The sequence below is a fragment of the Cydia fagiglandana genome, chromosome 25, assembly GCF_963556715.1.
Source record: "Cydia fagiglandana chromosome 25, ilCydFagi1.1, whole genome shotgun sequence".
Lineage (NCBI taxonomy): Eukaryota > Metazoa > Arthropoda > Insecta > Lepidoptera > Tortricidae > Cydia > Cydia fagiglandana.
In genome coordinates, this window is record NC_085956.1 from 8,782,333 (window position 1) to 8,797,524 (window position 15,192).

The 15,192-nt window shown below is 41.3% G+C and overlaps 1 protein-coding gene across 1 annotated transcript in view; it reads right to left on the reverse strand.

Annotated features, from left to right (window-relative positions):
• The window catches only part of LOC134677027 (uncharacterized), a 58,652-nt gene that overhangs the window by 2,899 nt on the left and 40,561 nt on the right, over window positions 1-15,192 (reverse strand). The gene's annotated exons all lie outside the window — the stretch shown is intronic.

Consider the following 15,192-nt stretch of genomic DNA (forward strand, 5'->3'; position numbering starts at 1 on the left):
TGAATAATTATACTACTCGATATTCTAAAAATACGCATTCTTTTTTTTTTTTTTTTTGGCACCGTTTCCGGTTTGGAAGCATTTAAAAAATGGACGAAAATTGAGGAGAGCATTTTACAAAAGCTGATGCAGCTATTATTTAATAAACTGAAAAGTAAGTTTAATATTGGTTTGTATACAATTTTAATTGCTTTATCTTGCAGTTATAACAATTTTGATATTTTTTAATTTTTTCATACAAAAAACCGGAAATGAAAATTTCAAGTCAAATTTATATAAAGTTCGGTATTTTTGAAAATTTTTATTTTTGCCTCAAAATGTAGCTTATAGTCCATCAAAAATACATGGAAAGTTTGAGAGTGGGATCTGCATTAGTTTCGGAGATACATGAACTAAAGTGCAAACGTGCCGGTCTGAGCGTCGTACTGGCGATTCCCTAGTTACCCAGTCAAATAAAGGTTTTGACCCTGGAATGACAAATAATAAGCTGGAAACTCGTATAACTACACCTTCGTTTCGGCGGTCTTTAAATTACGATAAAAGTCATAGAAAACCTCGTGTTCGTACCGGAGTTTATTCAAGGTCAAAGGTCACACAAATTTCTTTATCACGAATATCAAGGTTTCTATAGCTCCAATTATGTTTTTATATAAATGAAGATTGTAGAGCATACAATTTGTGACAAGTCATATTTCGGGCATTTTTTCAGATCCTCAATCGTTTTGTAGGAATTGTCGGATATAGACGGCATAAAACGCGTAGCGGTCAGCCATGCGCTCCGTAATGCAAATTTACCGTGAATTCCGGTGAATAATAACTTCTCTGAAGTTATTTATTTCATAAGATGCTATTTACGGATCATACGCTGATTTTAGAACAAAAGTTGTCTCTTCTGTGGACAATAGTTAACAGCTTTTGTGCATTTATGCATTCATTTTATGAAATAGGCTAATATGTAAAAGAAGTACCCCTTCATTAGGATTAATTAAAAAAAATAGGGTTTGTTGCCTCTAGTGTCCACAGAAAAGAGGTAAAGTTGAAGTACAAATAATACAAGTAAACATTTCCACAATATTTTATTTAACTGGCGATGGAAATATGTATCTTTTCGATCTGTCTTCAACATTTGCAATTTGTTGGTTTTACATTGAGTTAAAATTTGGCATATTTATGAAAAACCAATGACAATGCAATATTTTAATGACATTACTACATAAGTTAAAATAAAGTCGCTTCCCGTTGTTTGTCCCTGTGTATTTTAAATAGACAGAGTGATTCAAGAGGACGGTTTATGTATAATTTTATTAACCCGTGCGAAGCTGGTCGTTTTTAATGTATAAATAAGAATATATAATGACATCAGCCCATCATCATGGCCATAAAATATAGTCGCAGAATTGAGCAGATAACTGAATAAAAGTACAGTCCGCGATAAAAGCTTCATCAAAATCAAATCAAATCACACAAGCTGTTAACTATTGTCCACAGGAGAGACAACTTTTGTTCTAAAATCAGCGTATGATCCGTAAATAGCATCTTATGAAATAAATAACTTTATAGAAGTTATTATTAACCGGAATTCACGGTGAACTTGCATTACGGAGCGTATGGCTGACCGCTACGCGTTTTGCGCCGTCTATATCCGAATTATCCGACAATTCCTACAAAACGGTTGAGGATCGGGAAAAATGCCCTGAACATGATTTGTCTCAAATTGTATGCTCTACAATCTTCATTTATATGTAAACATCGTTGGAGGTATAGAAACCTTGATATTCGTGATAAAGCAATTTTTGTGACCTTTGACCTTGAATAAACTCCGGCGCGAACACGAGGTTTTCTATGACTTTTATCGTAATTTAAAGACCGCCGAAACGAAGGTGTGGTTATACGAGTTTCCAGCTTATTATTTGTCATTCCAGGGTCAAAACCTTTATTTGACTGGGTAACTAAGGAATCGACTAGGAACTAGATGGCAACCCCGGCTGTCAAACGATAAGCAGCTGATTTTGCTAGGTCCCTTGTAATTATTTTAATTTTAATGATATTTCATGTAATATTAAGCATTAAAAGTGTGAATCAAATAGTTTTAACATTAAGTTTTATGTATACATAATAAGTGAAGTGCTTTAGTGACGTTTACTAGTGTCTTGTAATATCTCGGATTTGTAGCCGTTACAGGTTATAAATTTGAAACCTACGTTCGCCTTGGAATCCTTTCTGGGTTTATTTTATCACTAATATTTACTAAGTGTGTTTATAATAAAGCGTTGATCATTGTACAGGGCTAGAACGCAGTGTAGATACAGTCAATCGTCACTATTTCACGTAAGTACGTACCTAAATATCACTTAGCTTGAGTGAGCGATTCCTTGTTTATTTTTGGGTTTAATTTCAATTGCAAAACTGTCTACAATGCTTACCCGCAGAGCAGCCGCAGCGGCTCGCCAGCAGGAGACTGATAAACTCCAACTTACCTTGCTGGAGTTGAAAATATCCAAGGAATCTTGTGCTCAATTGCTCAGTGAAAGGGAAGACAGTGAGAAGGAACTATTATCAGTACTTAATAGCAATGATAAGCTTAAAAAGGAACTGTGCTCATTAGAAGCTGACTACAATAATGTAAATTCAGAGCGGGCCCGGCTTCAGGAGACGGTTGACAGGTTCACTGAGTGTAGTGCTGCGTATGAGCAGGCCCTGAAGGACATCAACTCATTGGAGAGAGCACTGCACGACGCCCACGAACAAATCTATGAGTTACAGGAGGCCCAACACAATGCAGCAGCGGCACACTCTCAGAGCTTGTTCGAAGAACTGGTCCGGCCCGACTCTCAGTTGGTTGCCGCACCAGTTGAAAACCTTGTGGCCACTACAGATTTAGCCTATTATACCACCACACCAAGGTTAGTAAATTGCAGCGGAAACAAACTAAAGAAATATATTAAATTAAATAGACTCATAAAAAAAAACCAAAACTTGTCTAAAATAAATAAATTGTTTTTTAAAAAATTGAGATTTTGTAAAATTAATGTTAATTTAGTGGATAAGTTAGATTTATATTCTACCCAGTTAGAAAATAGTCAACTGCAATATGAAACCGACACACAGACTTTAAAATTAAAAATTCAGAGTTTGGAGGATTCCATAGAATCCTTAGAAAATATAAATGAGAGTTCTAAAAAGGTGATTAATGAATATTCTTTGGCCATGGATGATTTAATATCCCAGATTAAGCTTAATTCAGAACGGTTTGAGTCACTGACCAATGCCCAGTCATGTACTTGTAAGCAAGTGACTGAACATTCGTCGACCAGTTTGCTCGACCTAAGCCTGTGTGACGGTTTACCACAACAGCATGTAAATGATAATAGCTCCTTCCACACTACACAACAAAGCACACCTAAACCTAATGTTATTATGTATTCTGATGAAATTGGAAGCAATATGAGCTCATTTTTAAGCTTTTACCTAAAGGGACTTAGTACAATCAGCAATTGTCTGCCTCACAGTAGCTTTGAAAATATCTTAAAACAAATTTTAAATGACAGTAATATTAATTCTAAGACAACACTGCTTATTCTTATGGGGAATAGGGGTAATGTGAACAAAAATAATCTAATTAAATACTTTGAACAGTTAAACTCGCTTGCAGTGCATGAAATTATTTTTTTCACATTCCCCTATTGTGGGCAAATGTCAGAGGCAGAAAATACCACTAGACATAAGTTAAATATATCTCTATATAATCTTTGTACATATAGTAGTAAGTTTAGCATAATTGACACTAACAATTTTGTTAGTAAATACCATATGCCTATGGTGTTTTTGACTAAAGGCAAGTGTTGCCTTTCAAATTATTATAAAAGACAAATAGCTTTATCGCTATCCTATTTACTTGACATTTCTGCCAAGAATTTGGCAGACAATTCTGCTCCTATTGAGCAGCCCAGTATGAACTTGGAATTGGTTCCAGTCATAACCAATGATTTAATAGATTTAAACTAGCTGTTAAGACAAAAGATTCTGTCTCTGGCAATTTAGTGTTAAATAAATATAATGAAAAATACTGCAAACATGGAAAGTATATCCACCTGGTGCATCAAAATATTCAATGTATTAGAGGAAAAAATTTGCAGATTGAACTTTTTTTGAATGATTTTAATATTGATATTTTATGTCTTACTGAACATTGGTTACATAATAATGAATTAATGCCCCAATTTAATAATCACCAGGCGGGAAGTTCGTTCACCAGACTTAGTTCCATACATGGTGGGTCATTAATTATATTAAATAGTCAGTTAAAATTTAAGGAACGTAAGGACATTGTATCCATGTCTGTTGAACGGACTATAGAACTAAGTGCAGTTGAATTAGAGCAATTTATTGTTGTCTGTGTGTATAGGCCGCCATTAAGTAATTTTGAATTATTTGAAAACATAATGGAATCTGCCCTAAGTAAAATATCATCTTCTAGTAAGAAATTGCTTATATGCGGCGACTTTAATGTAAATATTATGGAAAATTCAACAATGTCTTGTAGATTATTGAATCTTTTTAAATCTTGTAATCTCAACCACATGTTTATGGAGCCCACTAGAGTGACTGCTACTAGTGCAACCTGTATAGATAATATTTTCACAGATATTTTTCCTATTGCTAAAAAAGTTATCAGCAATTTAGAATCTGACCACTTAGGTCAATTAATGGTATTTGAGGCATTTAGGAAAAATACCATGAGAAAACAAATAACTTTTGTACCAGTAACCTCGGACCGCGTGGAAAGAATGAAGCTAAGTTTAGTTCAGGCGCTACCCTTTTTGTCTTCCGATATGAGTCCTAATAGTATGTATAATTCATTCTTTCACACTTTTATGAACCATTATAATGCGATATTCACCTCAAAATCGGTCGTAGTTAGTGGTGCATCAGTTTTTAGTGAGTGGGCTACTGCGGACTTACATCAAAGAAGACGTGAACTGTATGCCTTATATGAGGAACGGCGGTTTAATCAGAGTGATGAATTTAAAGAACATGTGAAGGCGTATTCGAAGAAGTTTAAAGTAGATTGTCATATAGCTAAGCGAAATTATCTAAGTCAGAAAATAAAAAGTAGTTCAGACATTATTAAAGCAACCTGGAAAGTAATAAATGTGGAGACTGGTCGTTCGAAACACACAATTAAAGAACTTAAACTAAACATTGATAACAAAATTATAGATTCTAATTTAGAAGTAGCTACAGAATTTGAAAAATTTTTCACCGAGGTACCAGTATCTACAACTAAGGATTTAAATTCATCACCCTCATCTGCTGTTACATTATTAAAAGATAACGCTCCAGAGTGTTGTGGAGACCTTCATTTTGAACATGTTTGTACCTCAGATGTAATAAAGGCGTTTAAATCAATTAATGTCAAAAAAACTAGTGACCTCTGGGGAGTCTCTGTCCATGCTGTCAAATCCTTAGTAGAAATTGTAGCGCCTGACTTGGTAGTTATATTTAACAACAGTGTTGATTGCGGCGAGTTTCCTGATCTAATGAAACATAGTAAAGTAATTCCTTTATTTAAATCTGGTGGCAGCTCTGACCCCACTAACTTTAGACCGATATCTGTGCTACCAACATTTAGCAAGATTTTTGAATAATTAGTTCTTTCTCAATTAGTACGACATTTTAGCTTTAATAATTTGATGCATAATAAGCAGTTTGGTTTTACACGGGGTCGCTCAACAACCGATGCTGGTGTTGAGCTAATTAAGCATATTTTCGATGCCTGGGAGGAGTCACGAGATGCTTTAGGTGTCTTCTGTGATTTATCTAAGGCCTTCGACTGTGTTTGTCATGAAACATTAATCAGGAAACTTCATTATTACGGCGTTAGAGGATCGGCACTGAATTTACTTAAGTCCTACTTAAATGGTAGAATACAAAGGGTCGATGTGAATGGACAGCGATCACCTGGGTCATTGGTCTCTATGGGTGTACCACAGGGGTCAATATTGGGGCCTTTTCTGTTCCTTATCTACATAAATGACTTGCCATTCCTTGTTAAGACCCACCATGATATAGTATTGTTTGCAGACGACACCTCACTTATTTTCAAAGTCATACGACAGCAACAAGCTTACAATGATGTAAACAATGCTATTTCAAAAGTAGTAAATTGGTTCAATGTTAATAATTTAATGTTAAATGAGAAAAAAACTAAATGTATTAAGTTTGTCACTAGTAGTAACGTAAGGCATGTGCAAGCAAGTGTCATTGTGAAGGATGAGGAATTGGAATTAGTTGATAGTACAGTTTTTCTTGGTATAACTTTAGATTCTAAACTCCAGTGGGGTCCCCATATTGCTACTCTTTCGAATAGACTGAGCTCTGCAGCTTTTGCAGTGAGCAAAATCCGTCAGTTAACTGATGTGAAAACAGCTCGATTAGTATATTTTAGTTACTTCCATAGCATTATGGCATATGGTATTTTACTGTGGGGCGGTGCTTCAGAGATAAATACCATTTTTGTTCTGCAGAAGAGGGCTATTCGAGCAATATACAAAATGAACCATAGAGACTCACTTAGAGATAAATTTAAGGAAATTGACATAATGACAGTGCACTGTCAATACATTTATGAGAATATTCTGTATGTACATAAAAATATTGTAAATTTTAGGAAAAATTGTGAAATCCATAATATGAATACTAGAAATAAACATAAGTTCGCAGTGCCCTTCACTCGGCTCCATAAAATTAAAAAATCATTCATGGGTAATTGTGTAAGATTTTATAATAAACTTCCAAACCATATTACTGAATTATCTATTAATAAATTTAAGAATTATGTAAAGCGTAAACTTATTTCCAAAGCTTATTATACCACACAGGACTACATGAATGATAATACAACGTGGGATTAATTGTTATTCGAAATGATTATTTATTTATTAGGTATATTTGATTATTGATGAGGAAATGGATATTGCGATGTAATACTATCTACTTGTTTGTTACTTATGCTTTTTTTTGACATTTAGATTTTATTCTAGAAATTCTAGACTAGTATTTTTTTATACAATTTTTTTTTTAATGTTTGACGATCCTTTTGTGAAATTCTTAGTGTTAAATTTGACATGTATAATAATCCAATTTTATTATGGAATAATATTAACATCAATAAATTGCTCTGATAATTAGATTAAGATTAATTACGATTCATAAGTGCTTGTTGCTAGGCCTACATGAATAAAGTATATTTTGATTGATTGATTGATCGCCAGTACGACGCTCAGACCGGCACGTTTGCACTTTAGTTCATGTATCTCCGAAACTAATGCAGATCCCACTCTCAAACTTTCCATGTATTTTTGATGGACTATAAGCTACATTTTGAGGCAAAAATAAAAAATTTCAAAAATACCGAACTTTATATAAATTTGACTTGAAATTTTCATTTCCGGTTTTTTGTATGAAAAAATTAAAAAATATCATAATTGTTATAACTGCAAGATAAAGCAATTAAAATTGTATACAAACCAATATTAAACTTATTTTTCAGTTTATTAAATAATAGCTGCATCAGCTTTTGTAAAATGCTCTCCTCAATTTTCGTCCATTTTTTAAATGCTTCCAAACCGGAAACGGTGCCAAATAAAAAAAAAAAAGAATGCGTATTTTTAGAATATCGAGTAGTATAATTATTCAAAATTTCAGCAAATTCTATGACCTGACACTTTTTTCGCTGCCCGCTTGGCGTGAAATGCCCCTTATGCCAAAATTATGCCAAAGTTTTTAGAAATATGCCAAATAAATGCTAAAATGTCAACTTGAAATTAGATACTTAAAACACATACATTTTTCATATTTGCCGCCTTTTTCTACTGACAAGATCTGCTTGACCAACTTTATATAGTCCGTCGACGTCCATCCGTCCACATAAGTCAAAATTCATATGAAAATATGAACCACATAAGGCGATGGCGCATATTGTTGCTGCCAAGTTGGTGCAAACTTGGGTTAGGCTAAATTATGCTAAAAAATATGCCAGATGCTAAATGGAAAATTTTGGTGCCAAAGCAAGTGAAAATATGCCAGATCTGGCATCAATTATGCCAAGTTGGCAACACTGCGCGGGCCACTGTCAGCGCCAGAGGGGGGAGTGTATCTGGTTGCTGCTTTTACGCTTTGGGTGTCGCCGGATTGGAACGCGTCCCGGGCCGGGGTTTGGAGACCTCTGGTTTAAGATATGATAAAAACCGGGCAAGTGCGAGTCGGACTCGCGCACGAAGGGTTCCGTACCATAATGCAAAAAAAAAACAAAAAAAAAGCAAAAAGAAAACGGTCACCCATCCAAGTACTGACCCCTCCCGACGTTGCTTAACTTTGGTCAAAAATTACGTTTGTTGTATGGGAGCCCCATTTAAATCTTTATTTTATTCTGTTTTTAGTATTTCTATATTATATAAAGCCGCAACCCGATGATTAATTGACATGATTGTTCTCCCAGAAGGAGGTTCGTGGGGTATTCGAGTTTGGTACGGTCGTATAGAGGGCGGTCTGGTGACCTCCAGAAAAATCCGACTTTTGGTCTACCGTCTTTCGTCATAAAAATGTTGAACGGCCCGGCCAAACGGTGGGAGGTAGGTGGGGGGTGCTCGACCAAATGTCATAGAGGGACCCTGGCAGTTTTTGAAGCAACCATTTTTTTTTCAAAATGGCCGACTTTTTTTTTTAAATTTTTTCAAGTTTGTCCTAGCGCGCTGAAATTTTGGTCACGGAATCTCGGAGTCCCCTAGATTCCTACGAAACAAAAATTTTTGGAAAAATGCTCTAATTGTTGGAAAACTGGCCACTTTTGTTTTGTATGGCAACTTTTAAACGGTGCCAGATAGGTGGGGGGTGCTCGACCAAATGTCATAGAGGGCCTCGAGGCAAAACAAACTGCATTAAAAAAAATTCAAAATGGCCGACTTTTTTTTTTAAATTTTTTCAAGTTGGTCCGAGCGCGCTGAGATTTGGCATGGCGAGAGATAAAGGCCTCTAGATACCTACGAATAAAAAAATTTTTGGAAAAAATCCAAGATGGCGGAAATAATGAGCATTTTAATTTTGTATGGAAACTTTTAAACGGTGCGAGATGGGTGGGGGGTGCTCGACCAAATGTCATAGAGGGCCCCGAGACAAAACAAACTGCATTTAAAATTTTTCAAAATGGTTGACTTTTTTTTTTTAATTTTTTCAAGTTGGTCCGAGCGCGCTGAGATTTGGCACGCGGCAAGCTTGCGGGCCCAAGATTACCATGTGAAAAAATTTTTTTGGAAAAATCCAAAATGGCGGCGGATACGGGCCAAATTCAAATTTCCAAGTAGGTTAAGCGAGCCCGAAGGGCGAGCTTCAGGCTGGGAGGCCGAAGGCCGACCTCGCGGAGGGCCGTCAGGCCCGGAGCTTCACCCCAAATGTCCAAGCGTGCCCCACCCCCAGTAATTTTGGGCGAGGCCGAAGGCCGAGCTGCGGGAATGACGAACAAAGCAAAATCCTATACAAAAAGTGTGTCAAGCGAGCCCGAAGGGCGAGCTTCAGGCCGGGAGGCCGAAGGCCGACCCCGGCGGAGGGCCGAAGGCCCGGAGCCTCCACCCCGACTCCCAAAACGCGAGGCCGAAGGCCGAGCTGCGTGAATGCAGTTCCTGCAAGCGTTCTACAAAGTCAACTGTCTTGATAAGCGAAGCCGGCGGGCCGAAGGCCCGACGGCGGAGCGTCGAGGCTCGCGAAGGCCGAAGGCCGAGCTCCGCGTAGGGCCGAAGGCCCGAAGCGTCACACGAGAGGGGGAAGTTGGAGCTTAAACACGACCCAATAGGAAAAGTGTCTTAGACAAGCGAAACGGCGGGCCGAAGGCCGAAGGCCGTAGGCCCGACGTGAGCTTGTCAAGACACTTTTACTATTGGGTCGTGTTTAAGCTCCAACTTCCCGCTTAAGTCCCAACGCAAAACCAACCCTCCAAGTGTTTTAATAAGCGAAGCGGCGGGCCGAAGGCCCGACGCTGAGCTTCGAAACCCAGCGAAGGCCGAAGGCCGAGCTCCGCGTAGGGCCGAAGGCCCGGAGCGTCCCTTTCGATTTCCCAAGCACGCGAGGCCGAAGGCCGAGCTGCGGGAATGAAGTGCTCTCACGCGGATCTTTTCGTCTTAGCAAAAGTAGAAATTCAATTAATTTTCCCTTTGGAAAACAAACTACTACACAACAATAACAACAGCAGGAATGGACTGCTACCAACAATGTGGGTTAGGTTAGGTTAGAACTGCGACCCTCACAGAAACGGACGGCTACCAAAAAAGTGGGTTAGGTTAGGTTAGAACTGCGACCCTACTAGAAACGGACTGCTACCAAAAAAGTGGGTTAGGTTAGGTTAGAACTGCGACCCTCACAGAAACGGAAACAACACGCGTACCGCGGGGCCCTCGGGCCCCGCGCACAGGGCAAAATCTAGTTACTATTATTTAAAGCCGCAACCCGACTGATTGATTGACATGATTGTTCTCCCAGAAGGAGGTTCGTGGGGTATTCGAGTTTGGTACGGTCGTATAGAGGGCGGTCTGGTGACCTCCAGAAAAATCCGACTTTTGGTCTACCGCTTCCGGTCAGAAAAATGTACGACGGCCCGGCCAAACGGTGGGAGGTAGGTGGGGGGTGCTCGACCAAATGTCATAGAGGGACCCTGGCAGTTTTTGAAGCCACCATTTTTTTTTCAAAATGGCCGACTTTTTTTTTTAAATTTTTTCAAGTTTGTCCTAGCGCGCTGAAATTTTGGTCACAGAATCTCATAGGCTCCTAGATTCCTACGAAAAAAAAATTTTTGGAAAAATGCTCTAATTGTTGGAAAACTGGCCACTTTTGTTTTGTATGGCAACTTTTAAACGGTGCGAGATAGGTGGGGGGTGCTCGACCAAATGTCATAGAGGGCCTCGAGGCAAAACAAACTGCATTAAAAAAAATTCAATATGGCCGACTTTTTTTTTTTAATTTTTTCAAGTTGGTCCGAGCGCGCTGAGATTTGGCATGGCGAGAGATAGAGGCCTTTAGATACCTACGAATAAAAAAATTTTTGGAAAAAATCCAAGATGGCGGAAATAATGAGCATTTTAATTTTGTATGGAAACTTTTAAACGGTGCGAGATGGGTCGGGGGTGCTCGACCAAATGTCATAGAGGGCCCCGAGACAAAACAAACTGCATTTAAAAATTTTCAAAATGGTTGACTTTTTTTTTTTAATTTTTTCAAGTTGGTCTGAGCGCGCTGAGATTTGGCACGCGGCAAGCTTGCGGGCCCAAGATTACCATGTGAAAAAATTTTTTGGAAAAATCCAAAATGGCGGCGGATACGGGCCAAATTCAAATTTCTAAGTAGGTTAAGCGAGCCCGAAGGGCGAGCTTCAGGCTGGGAGGCCGAAGGCCGACCTCGCGGAGGGCCGTCAGGCCCGGAGCTTGACCCCGAATGTCCAAGCGTGCCCCACCCCCAGTAATTTTGGGCGAGGCCGAAGGCCGAGCTGCGGGAATGACGAACAAAGCAAAATTCTATACAAAAAGTGTGTTAAGCGAGCCCGAAGGGCGAGCTTCAGGCCGGGAGGCCGAAGGCCGACCCCGGCGGAGGGCCGAAGGCCCGGAGCCTCCACCCCGACTCCCAAAACGCGAGGCCGAAGGCCGAGCTGCGTGAATGCAGTTCCTGCAAGCGTTCTACAAAGTCAACTGTCTTGATAAGCGAAGCCGGCGGGCCGAAGGCCCGACGGCGGAGCGTCGAGGCTCGCGAAGGCCGAAGGCCGAGCTCCGCGTAGGGCCGAAGGCCCGAAGCGTCACACGAGAGGGGGAAGTTGGAGCTTAAACACGACCCAATAGGAAAAGTGTCTTAGACAAGCGAAACGGCGGGCCGAAGGCCGAAGGCCGTAGGCCCGACGTGAGCTTGTCAAGACACTTTTACTATTGGGTCGTGTTTAAGCTCCAACTTCCCGCTTACGCCCCAAAGCAAAACCAACCCTCCAAGTGTTTTAATAAGCGAAGCGGCGGGCCGAAGGCCCGACGCTGAGCTTCGAAACCCAGCGAAGGCCGAAGGCCGAGCTCCGCGTAGGGCCGAAGGCCCGGAGCGTCCCTTTCGATTTCCCAAGCACGCGAGGCCGAAGGCCGAGCTGCGGGAATGAAGTGCTCTCACGCGGATCTTTTCGTCTTAGCAAAAGTAGAAATTCATTTAATTTTCCCTTTGGAAAACAAACTACTACACAATTACAACAGCAACAACAACATTACCAACAACAACACATCAACAACAGCAAACAACACGCGTACCGCGGGGCCCTCGGGCCCCGCGCACAGGGCAAAATCTAGTTACTATTATTTAAAGCCGCAACCCGAAGATTGATTGACATAATTGTTCTCCCGGAAGGAGGTTCGTGGGGTATTTGAGTTTGGTACGGTCGTATAGAGGGCGGTCTGGTGACCTCCAGAAAATTCCGACTTTTCGTCTACCGCTTCCGGTCAGAAAAATGTTGGACGGCCCGGCCAAACGGTGGGAGGTAGGTGGGGGGTGCTCGACCAAATGTCATAGAGGGACCCTGGCAGTTTTTGAAGCCGCCATTTTTTTTTCAAAATGGCCGACTTTTTTTTTTTATTTTTTTCAAGTTTGTCCTAGCGCGCTGAAATTTTGGTCACGGAATCTCGGAGTCCTCTAGATTCCTACGAAAAAAAAATTTTTGGAAAAATGCTTTAATTGTTGGAAAACTGGCCACTTTTATTTTGTATGGCAACTTTTGAACGGTGCTAGATAGGTGGGGGGTGCTCGACCAAATGTCATAGAAGGCCCCGAGACAAAACAAACTGCATTAAAAAAATTTCAAAATGGCCGACTTTTTTTTTTTCATTTTTTCAAGTTGGTCCGAGCGCGCTGAGATTTGGCATGGCGAGAGAAAGAGGCCTCTAGATACCTACGAATAAAAAAATTTTTGGAAAAAGTCCAAGATGGCGGAAATAATGGGCATTTTAATTTTGTATGGAAACTTTTAAACGGTGCGAGATGGGTGGGGGGTGCTCGACCAAATGTCATAGAGGGCCCCGAGACAAATCAAACTGCATTTAAAAATTTTCAAAATGGCCGACTTTTTTTTTTTAATTTTTTCAAGTTGGTCCGAGCGCGCTGAGATTTGGCATGCGGCGAGCTTGGGGGCCCAAGATTACCATGTGAAAAAAAAATTTTGGAAAAATCCAAAATGGCGGCGGACACGGGCCAAATTAAAATTTCCAAGTAGGTTAAGCGAGCCCGAAGGGCGAGCTTCAGGCTGGGAGGCCGAAGGCCGACCTCGCGGAGGGCCGTCAGGCCCGGAGCTTGACCCCGAATGTCCAAGCGTGCCCCACCCCCAGTAATTTTGGGCGAGGCCGAAGGCCGAGCTGCGGGAATGACGAACAAAGCAAAATCCTATACAAAAAGTGTGTTAAGCGAGCCCGAAGGGCGAGCTTCAGGCCGGGAGGCCGAAGGCCGACCCCGGCGGAGGGCCGAAGGCCCGGAGCCTCCACCCCGACTCCCAAAACGCGAGGCCGAAGGCCGAGCTGCGTGAATGCAGTTCCTGCAAGCGTTCTACAAAGTCAACTGTCTTGATAAGCGAAGCCGGCGGGCCGAAGGCCCGACGGCGGAGCGTCGAGGCTCGCGAAGGCCGAAGGCCGAGCTCCGCGTAGGGCCGAAGGCCCGAAGCGTCACACGAGAGGGGGAAGTTGGAGCTTAAACACGACCCAATAGGAAAAGTGTCTTAGACAAGCGAAACGGCGGGCCGAAGGCCGAAGGCCGTAGGCCCGACGTGAGCTTGTCAAGACACTTTTACTATTGGGTCGTGTTTAAGCTCCAACTTCCCGCTTACGCCCCAAAGCAAAACCAACCCTCCAAGTGTTTTAATAAGCGAAGCGGCGGGCCGAAGGCCCGACGCTGAGCTTCGAAACCCAGCGAAGGCCGAAGGCCGAGCTCCGCGTAGGGCCGAAGGCCCGGAGCGTCCCTTTCGATTTCCCAAGCACGCGAGGCCGAAGGCCGAGCTGCGGGAATGAAGTGCTCTCACGCGGATCTTTTCGTCTTAGCAAAAGTAGAAATTCATTTAATTTTCCCTTTGGAAAACAAACTACTACACAATTACAACAGCAACAACAACATTACCAACAACAACACATCAACAACAGCACCAACAGCAAACAACACGCGTACCGCGGGGCCCTCGGGCCCCGCGCACAGGGCAAAATCTAGTCTATATTATATAAAGCCGCAACCCGACTGATTGATTGACATGATTGTTCTCCCAGAAGGAGGTTCGTGGGGTATTGGAGTTTGGTACGGTCGTATAGAGGGCGGTCTGGTGACCTCCAGAAAAATCCGACTTTTGGTCTACCGCTTCCGGTCAGAAAAATGTACGACGGCCCGGCCAAACGGTGGGAGGTAGGTGGGGGGTGCTCGACCAAATGTCATAGAGCGACCCTGGTAGTTTTTGAAGCCACCATTTTTTTTTCAAAATGGCCGACTTTTTTTTTTTAATTTTTTCAAGTTTGTCCTAGCGCGCTGAAAGTTTGGTCACGGAATCTCGGAGTCCCCTAGACTCCTACGAAAAAAAACTTTTTGGAAAAATGCTCTAATTGTTGGAAAACTGGTCACTTTTGTTTTGTATGGCAACTTTTAAATGGTGTGAGATAGGTAGGGGGTGCTCGACCAAATGTCATAGAGGGCCTCGAGGCAAAACAAACTGCATTAAAAAAAATTCAAAATGGCCGACTTTTTTTTTTTAATTTTTTCAAGTTGGTCCGAGCGCGCTGAGATTTGGCATGGCGGGAGATAGCGGGCTCTAGATTCCTATGAAAAAAAAATTTTTTGGAAAAAATCCAAGATGGCGGAAATAATGGGCATTTTAATTTTGTATGGAAACTTTTAAACGGTGCGAGATGGGTGGGGGGTGCTCGACCAAATGTCATAGAGGGCCCCGAGACAAAATAAACTGCATTTAAAATTTTTCAAAATGGCCGACTTTTTTTTAAAAAATTTTTCAAGTTGGTACGAGCGCGCTGAGATTTGGCATGCGGCGAGCTTAGGGGTCCAAGATTACCATGTGAAAAAAAATTTTTGGAAAAATCCAAAATGGCGGCGGACACGGGCCAAAGTCAAATTTCCAAGTAGGTTAAGCGAGCCCGAAGGGCG